The sequence below is a fragment of the Colobus angolensis genome, unplaced genomic scaffold (genome assembly GCF_000951035.1).
Source record: "Colobus angolensis palliatus isolate OR3802 unplaced genomic scaffold, Cang.pa_1.0 Scaffold74, whole genome shotgun sequence".
Taxonomy (NCBI): Eukaryota; Metazoa; Chordata; class Mammalia; order Primates; family Cercopithecidae; genus Colobus; species Colobus angolensis.
In genome coordinates this window covers 7,421,834-7,430,964 of record NW_012121154.1, presented here as the reverse complement: position 1 = coordinate 7,430,964, position 9,131 = coordinate 7,421,834, and positions in this window count along the sequence as shown.

The window sequence follows — 9,131 nt, the reverse complement described above, 5'->3', positions numbered from 1 at the left end:
AGAATAGCGTGAACCCGGGAGGCGGAGCTGATAGCCGAGATGGCACCACTGCACTCCAGCCTGGGTGACAAAACGAGACTCCGTGACAAAAAAAGAAAAAAAAAAAAAAAGTTGAATGTTTATACAAATCTTATCCTAAGAACAACATCTGAGAGGTCGTCAGTTTATCTTCAATTGTTTTCAAGTGGATTTGGTTACTAACATGAAAGAAAAGGCTTTCATCTGAAGACAGTTTCAGTTTCTGAAGTTGTCCCATACAATTGACTTCTCTACATTGTTGTCGTGATGAATTTCTAATATAGTCTTAATATTAGGTTGGGGCAAAGGTAATTGTGGTTTTTGCCATTTACGATGAAGACTTCAAAAATCATCCGATACGATGAAATATAAAACTCTTCAGGTATTAATACACAAGTATAATTATGAACTCTCTTGGGGGTCTGAAATTACGTTTTAACTCTTTGATGTAATTTAAATGCTCCCAACTTAAAGTACCCTTTAAAATTAAAACATTTGTTAGAATATTCTAAAATCAAGATCTATAATGACAAGAGCCAAACTACATGATTATTAAGACTTACAGTGTTTCATTGTAGAAATAAAGGAAAACTGGCTGGTGAATCTGCGTTTCACCTACCAGCTTTTGTACTAATTAGGAAATTAAACGCAGGGCTGGCCAGCAGTGTTGCTTCATTTAAAACAAAATGTGAAAAAAAAGTACATATATGATAAACTTGAGTAGACCCAAGTTTGAGTGGAAAGCATTGTCTAAATAGTCACTGCTTTTCATCAGATAGGGATGCATTTATTATATTTGTATTCTCTACTCTCTAAATTTGAAAAATATTCCTAGTGAAGAGATTAACTTTAAAAACGTGACTAAGAATGATGTTTGCTTTTTTTTTTTCTTCTCAATTAATGTTGCCAGCTTCTAAAATGTCTAGGTACAATCAGGTTATTTATAAGAAGTGATGTATCCTTAGACCATGTTATGAATTATACTTCTGTATAGAGACAGAGTTGACCAAAAATGGCAGAAGGTTAGAATAATAAGTATAAGTTTTGAAATATTTCATCATTAAATATTTTCTTCAAGTACCGCAGTCTTTTTTTTCTTCTTTTAGTCTGGAAATTGATAATTTCTTTTAAAACAAGTGTGACTATGTAATATAATACTATAGTTCAACTATTTATAAATTTTTATCATGTGTTCCTTTCCAAAATGCATGCATGTAAGATTACAAATGTACATATTCTCAGCCAATTCTGCTATTTCCTACAAAATATTTATGAAAGACTTATTGGCAAATGTAAACTATAATGTAGCTCACCTAATGTACAAAATGTAATACTTGTCTAAAAATTATGTTTAAAATAAAAATATTTGCTATTCTTTCATGAACTGAAATGTAATGTTATAAAATACTTGTATATGTTAACTATTAGAAAAGTATAGAATAAAGTTTGAAGAATGCAGGCGTTATTGAAAATAGTCAAATTTTCAATAAGCTTCCAAGAATATTGCAGATATCTACATTTTCTTCATTTTAAGAACAAGAATCTCATTTAACTTAGTTGAATGAACATAAGGCCGCAGGGATATCATTTTAGTGTCACTTCATATCAAACCAATACATTACAACCAGTGTTCCAAATATTCTAACCTATTCAAGCAAAAAACATTCACCAAAGTAAAATGCAATGTAAAAGGCACTATAGAGTAATTTCAAAGTAACAACTGTCCTATGGTTAGTCACATGAATATTTAGAATAAAGGAAAAAGTAATGAAATGGAAACATAGAGAAAGAGAACTCTGAATATGCTTAAATGTGTACAAATAACAGTCAATTTGCAAATAACACAAACTCATATATCAGTCAACAACAAGGAGTTTTAGTTGATAGAAAAAGAAGGAGTCCTAATATAAAATTAATTTCCTCTGTTTCTTTTTCTTTTGTTTTGTTTTAAATTTGTTCCCTAGATCTGTTTTGTGGGAAAGGAAAGGAGTGACTCTACTGAACATCTGTAATACCCAGCTGCACGTTGGCATTTGGGTAAGATTTGATTGATGGCGTACTTGAATGTAGATTTACAAATATGGCCCAAGGCCAGTTTTCCCTTATTTCTACCATGAAGCACTGTAAGTCTTAATATTAAGTGTTTACTGGAAAGGACAACAAGAAAGCAGTTTCTAGCAACACGCAGAGAATGAAAACAGGTGAATTAATCAGTATTACTACCTACCCACAGGTCCCACAGCTTATCATAGATATTCCAACCATGAAATGCTAGCTACTCAATAGTACAGAAAAATTGCCTTAAAATAGCCTGTCAGTGCTATTACCCTAGTGCTGTCAATTGGATACTCTCAAAACTTATGTTTTGTCTACTAATCCTTTTGTGGGTTTTTTTTTTTTTGTATGTTTATTTGTTTTACATTTGGGTTCTCTCTTTGTTAAAATTCAAAAGGTATAACATGGTTTGATTAGAGGCTTCTAAAACAGCACATCAAAACCTTATGGTCTGGAAACTATTTATGGGCTTGAGAATTGTTACAAAGTAATAAACACATTTTTTTACCTTTGCCTAAAATTTTTATATCTGTCTATACAAAAAAGAAAATCTTGTAATTCTACTTTCAAACCTATTAAATTAATGGGAGAGATTGCAACTAATATTTGGTACTTTTCCACAAAAGTTTGAAAGGAAGGCTAAACTTTACCATGAGGTAAATAACAACACATCACAGTTGAAATTGACAGATGTGGAAAGGTGAAGTTCATGTTATTAATTTCCTGGAATCATTTAAACTTTCAGAAATATGCCTTTACTTCCGTCAGTGAAAGACTTTCCCATCTACAAAGCAAAATCTGATATTTTTAAAAGATCAGCTTACCAGAACTATTATTTATTTAACAAGAGAAAAAGATATTCCTAATGTGAAACTATGCTTAAGTTTAAAATGGCCCAAACTCTTCATCATGTTTTGATTTGTATCCCAATGATGTCAAGAATACCTCTTAGCCCTTATAAAGATATTACTCATGTTTTTTCTCCTTTGTGTTCCCCATGGAAGTTTACTTTATTGGACATATTATGCTCTTCTTATTTCTAGCTTACCTTGCTTTTTTTAAACACTATTTGATAATATAAATAGTAATAATAATATGACTATATATTAGCATAGCTCTTTTAAATTAGCAAAGTTTTCTTATAGACGTAATTTAAAATTATAATCACATAAATCATATCAAATATGTAGAATAGGAGTATATATTCAAATTAGCCCCATAAATGGATCAAATTTATTAGCTACATAATAGGTAAGAAAGAGCTGAAGTTGGAACTCTGAAAGCCTAACTCCAAGCTTAGAGATTATTCCTGGTTGACTCACCGTGACTGACTTCCAAAGCATGCTTCATGTACCTTTTCTATTCACTTATGTAAGTATCTCATAATTTTACTGAATATAAATTAGAAAGTATGTCATCAAATGTGATCAGAGACTCTATGTGATCAAAATATGGATGAAATTAGAGAGAATCTCTCTCAGACATTTTTGTCCAGAAACATAAATATCCATAAACTGCTAAAACTTTGAACATAATTTTTATTGTTGTTATTTAAGATTATTTGATTCCTTATTTCAAATTCTAATTGACAACACAAATAACCTGTAGACTTTTAAGGGAAAGAAGTTAAATTCTAACACTTAGGAAAAAATAAAGGTGAAATGCAAAATTCCAGTATGCTCTAAAATATAAAAGTACTGAACAAACAAACAAAAAGCAAATATGCACTTACAAATACAGAAGAGCATTTAATAAAATCTATTTATGAGATTCTCCACAAACATACAGAGTTAATGTAAATAACTGATGCTAACACATAGTGTTGATCCCAACACTATGGTTATTGGTAATTCAATAAACATTGACTTTTGGAGGAAATAATCACAAATTAAGGTGAATAATATAAAGCGAAGTAAATAACTAATATTTGCTGAATTTGTCTTTGTGAGGTTATTCTAATTTATTCTCATACAGGAAAACAAAAATATATCCAGAATAATGTCATTATATAGACCTTGAATAAGAAACAAGAAATCTGTTTAATAGTAAAAATAAATGTATGTGTTAAAGTAAAAAAAAGAGTTTGGATGCTGAGATAGAATACTTTCCACTTTTGTGGTTGACAAATGCCAGGATTATTTTATGGCAATTACATTTTGTAGGTCCATTGCTTTCACATTTCAGTTGTCATGATAATGTTAATTGTATAACATCCATCATAAATTTAAAAGGGCAAAGACAATGTTCCATTTGAAAAAGGCTTTGTTAATTTATAGGAAAAAAAAAAAACTTGAAGTCTATACAAGACTTATACAGAATTCTTAACCCTTTTAATCACAAAAGCATCTTGTTCATTCCCTCAGCCAGAGACAATGACAACAGAATTTTAAGTCATTTTCATCTAGGCTTTCAAAAATTTGAGAGTCATGCAGTTTTATTTTTAAAACACTGGTAAGTAATTATACATGACTGTGATGCTATACATTTGCAATATTAACCCTTGATGGGTTTTTAAATAATCTGTACATGGGCTGTTCACTCCTGAGCAACATTTTATGTCCTCATTCAGAAATGCTTCCAAAAGTTGGAGTTTGAATTGTAGCCTTCGTCGAAGTCAGTAAAATCAGGCAGGGAACGGTGGCTCACGCCTGTAATCCCAACACTTTGGGAGGCCGAGGCTGGTGGATCCCCTGAGGTCAGGTGTACTAGACCAGTCTGGCCAACATGGTGAAACCCCATCTCTACTAAAAATACAAAAATTAGCCAGGCATGGTGGGGCATGTCTGTAATCCCAGCTACTTGAGAGGCTGAGGCAGGAGAATTACTTGAACCCAGTAGGCAGTTTGCAGTGAGATGAGATCACGCCACTGTAATCCAGCCTGGGTGACAGGGCAAGACTCTGTCTCAAAACGAAGCAAAACAAGATCAATAAAATTGTGTAGGGAAAACTTGCTTTCACCTTGTTTTTCCTCTACTCTCACATCACAGTAATGATCACACAGAAGACTTCTGTGACCAAATGAATGAGGGTTTTTTCCCCACGCACCAAGCAGTAGACACCAGCTGGTTGTCATCTAATTCAGTTCCGACACTGTCTACCCAGAGATAGTGTCAGATCCCACAGGTTGAGGGCTCAGTCTCCAAGACTGCTCCCTCACACACACCCAGTTGCAAGTCTGGGCCTACAGAAGTTCTGATCAGTCAGCTTTAAGTTGGGGTTCCCATGAACCAAATCAAAGTTGGGTTTGATTAATTTGCTGGAGAGGTTCAAAGAACTCAGGGAAACACGTTTACCAGTTTATTATAAAGGTTACTGCAATTGACACAGATGAAGAGACACACAGGGCAAAGTATTGGGAAAGGGGCAATTTCCCAAGTTCCAGGGAGGAACTTTCATGCCCTCCCACCCTCCAGGAACCTCCACGTGGTCAACTCCCGAAGCTCATTGAACCCTGACCTCTTGGGTTTTTATGGAAGCTTCATGACATCCACATTCCTTCCCCTAGTGTATAGGGTGGAACTCTCTCATGTGAGGGTCCTAAGACCCACAGTTAGAAAGGTGGAGAAACATTAGAGTGAAAGGAGGGGAGGAGAAGGTCAGAGGCCTGCCTTGAGGTCTAACATAGCCAACGCTGTAACAAAATGCTGTAACAATGCCTATGGGAGTTACAAGCCAGGAACCATGGATGAAAACCAATATATATCATAACACTACAAAAAAAAAAAAAAACAAGGAAATTTATCAATTAACGATATTGCTGGGCCTGGTGGCTCACACCTGTAATCTCAGGGTTTTGGGAGGCAGAAATGGGAGGATTGCTTGAGGCCAGAAGTTTGAGATCGGTCTGGGCAACATAGTGAGATCCCATCTTTACAAAAAATAAAATAAATTAGCCAGGTGCACTAGTGGTGCCTCGTGCCTGTAGTCCCAGCTATTTGAGAAGCTGAGGTGTGAGAATTGCTAGAGTCCAGGAGTTCCAGGCTGCAGTGAGCTGTGATCATGCCACTGCACTCTAGCCCAAGTGACAGAGCAAGAACCTGTCTTAAAACAAAAGCAATTAAAAAAATCCATTATTTCATAATAACATTTTTTTCTTGTCATTCTACTAAAAGTGCTAAGATCTACTATCAGATAGGATAATAATGAGTCATTAATGCATATTTGCAATGGAGTAATTTATATTTACAAAGCTTCAGAATCTAAAGTAAAGTCAAAGGAAGGGGAGGAGAAGCAAAAGAAAGAGGAGGTGGAATGATAGGAAAAGAAGGAGGAGCAGGGACAATAACAGTTCGATTTCCTATGGCATTAATACATTCATTTATAAAGTAAGTATGAAATATGTTTAAATATTGTCAAGAATTAAACTAATGCACAATATATTATTTCACAAGAATTATGAAATCCAAATTTGTATAAATAAGGATTTAAATTATTATTAAATTAACCAGTTGTTTAAATTTGCTGTACTTTTACTCTTAAAATAAATGGCAAAGAAAATTTTTCTCTTATTAGTAACTTATGGAAGCAAAAGGGTAAAAAAAAGGGTTTGGAAATATTACTCTAAACAATAGTAAGTTATTTTTCATCAACATTTGGTTGAATGATCTAAGTCCTTTTGGACTGTCGGACTATCAGTCCTGATGGAATAGTGCATCCATTTTCAATGATGAACAATGGATTTTTACAGTTCAGGGCTTTGGCTCCTTTCCATGAAGTATAGAAAATGCGTTGTAGAAAATAATGCTGTAAAACAAAACCAGCCAGGAGTCAGAGTCAGGAGATCCTTTTACTTTTTTTTTTTTTTTTTTCATAGATGTCTTGGATATTTGGATCATGTTCTAAACTTAGCTCAGAGATGTAATACTGTCTAGTAGGGGGCTCAGTTTTTAGTCTGTGTGTAGGAGATTTCTAAAGATTTGCATTCTAAATTCTTAAATCAATTAAAGCCATAATGTGTATTCTCTAGCTGCAGAGCCTTCATCCCAATTCTAACACAAGAAGCGTAACTCTACAACCTTTGTAGTATTTAGCTTATATCATTTTCAAGAGAAACTGGGCATTGTCTTATAGAGCTGGTACTCAGGATCGTAACATGATTTTTCTTCTTTTTTCTCCACGGAAATGTCTACCCCATGGCGTTTAAACATGACATTGTAAAGAATTATCAGTAGAGACTTTAGCTGAGCCAGGCAGTTACTGTTTTCTTTTGAAATAGATGATCCATAACATTCTCCCCTCTTGTATTTTGTTTCCCTCTTTTTTAAAGGGAATCAGGAACTTAACTCCTTCTAAATATAACAATATAAATTTGAAAAGGAACTGTACTGTTAGGTACCAAGAAATGTGTAAATTTTGTGTTTTCTTCAATTATGATTGTCTCAGAAATGTACCCTGCATACCAAAAATGGGTTGAAAGCTACTGCAGCACGATATCCATGTTGCAATTGGCCAGCATCTTCTTTGTTCACTATTTTTGAAGTTTTCTGAGACAAAATTTTGCTTACCTTCTTCCCATCCTCTTTGTCTCTCTCTTATCTCTTGCATTCAATATTTCCCTTTCATCTCTCTTCTTTCTGTATTTAATTGATCATTTAAAAGTTCTGTTCTCCCTCTTTTAGTAGATCTCATCTTTCAGGAGTCCCCTGAATCCACACATGGCAAATGTTTCAAATTTATACATTTTAATAGTCACTTGGGTGCTATATGAAGGAGTGGGAAAGATAGCAGATACTTTCTCTGGCCTTTTCCTTGCTCCTCATTTTGGCCAGATCACCATCAACAACTCTGATTAAGCTGTTCTCCTTTAGCACCGAATTTAATTATTTTCTAAAATCCAAAGACTTTGCAGAAAAGTGTTCTTTTCCTATCATATCTCTATAACATTTTTCATCCTCTGATGATTCTGAATCATTTCTAACTAGTGGCATCTTTGCTATGATTGTAACTCATAAACAGCATCTGAGTTATGCAACATGGCTTAGGTAGAGAAAGTGGCAAATATTTTTTGGCTCTAACCAAATTTCCTATTTCTGTTTTCATACTCTACATACAGAAAGAAAACAGAGCCCTGAGCAAGAAACCTGCTATGTGGGTGTCAGTACCTTGAAAGCCAGGATGGGTACAAGCTGTTCAGAGGCTTTAAACCTATCAATTAATGTCTTCCCCAAAGCTATGGTCAACCACACTCTGCAGAAGTATGCTAAATAGGCATTGTGCAAGTATTGCTCATTCACAGGCAAAAAATTTTCCTTTCTGTTCTTGTGCAGTCTTACATGAATAAGGAGTTGGAAACAGCTTCCTGTGCTACACGAAACAGAACTCCTGGGTTAAAATTAGTCCCAGCAGTGCCCATAATTAGTGATATAATATGACATGTGTTGCTTACCCTCTCTGGCCCTCACTTTTCTCATTTTGAAGGTTGTTCTTGACCAAAAATATATGGCATTAAAGTTTTAGCAAATGAAAGCCATTTCTCTGTCTTCCATGACTGAATCTGAAATGAGCTGGGACTGATAGAAAATTTTGTCTGTGTTAAGAAATCACACAGTTACTTAACTACCACCACCACCTCACCCCTCCAATCAACCACCACCAAAACTGATTTACTTATTTATGTATGTATTTATGGAGATGGAGTTTCACCTGTCATGCAGGCTAGAGTGCAGTGGTGCAGTCATGGCTGACTGTGACCCCAACCTCCCAGGTTCAAGTGATTGTCTCACCTCAGCCTCCTGAGTACCTGAGACTACAGGCAGGTGCCACTACATCTGGCTAATTTTTTTTAAATGTTTTTTGTAGAGACAGGGTTTCACCACAGTACCCAGGCTGGTCTCAAATTCCTGGGCTCAAGCCATCCTCCCACCTCAGCCTCCCAAGGTGCTGAGATTACAGGTGCGAGCCATTGTGCCCAGCCCAAAACTGCTATAAAACGTGGCTTGTTCTCTTTGAAGCAATTGTGAATGGAAGTTCATTCATGATTTGGCTCTCTAGGAATCCAACTTACAAGGGATGTAAAGGACCTCTTCAAGGAGAACTACAAACCACTGCTCAGTGAAAT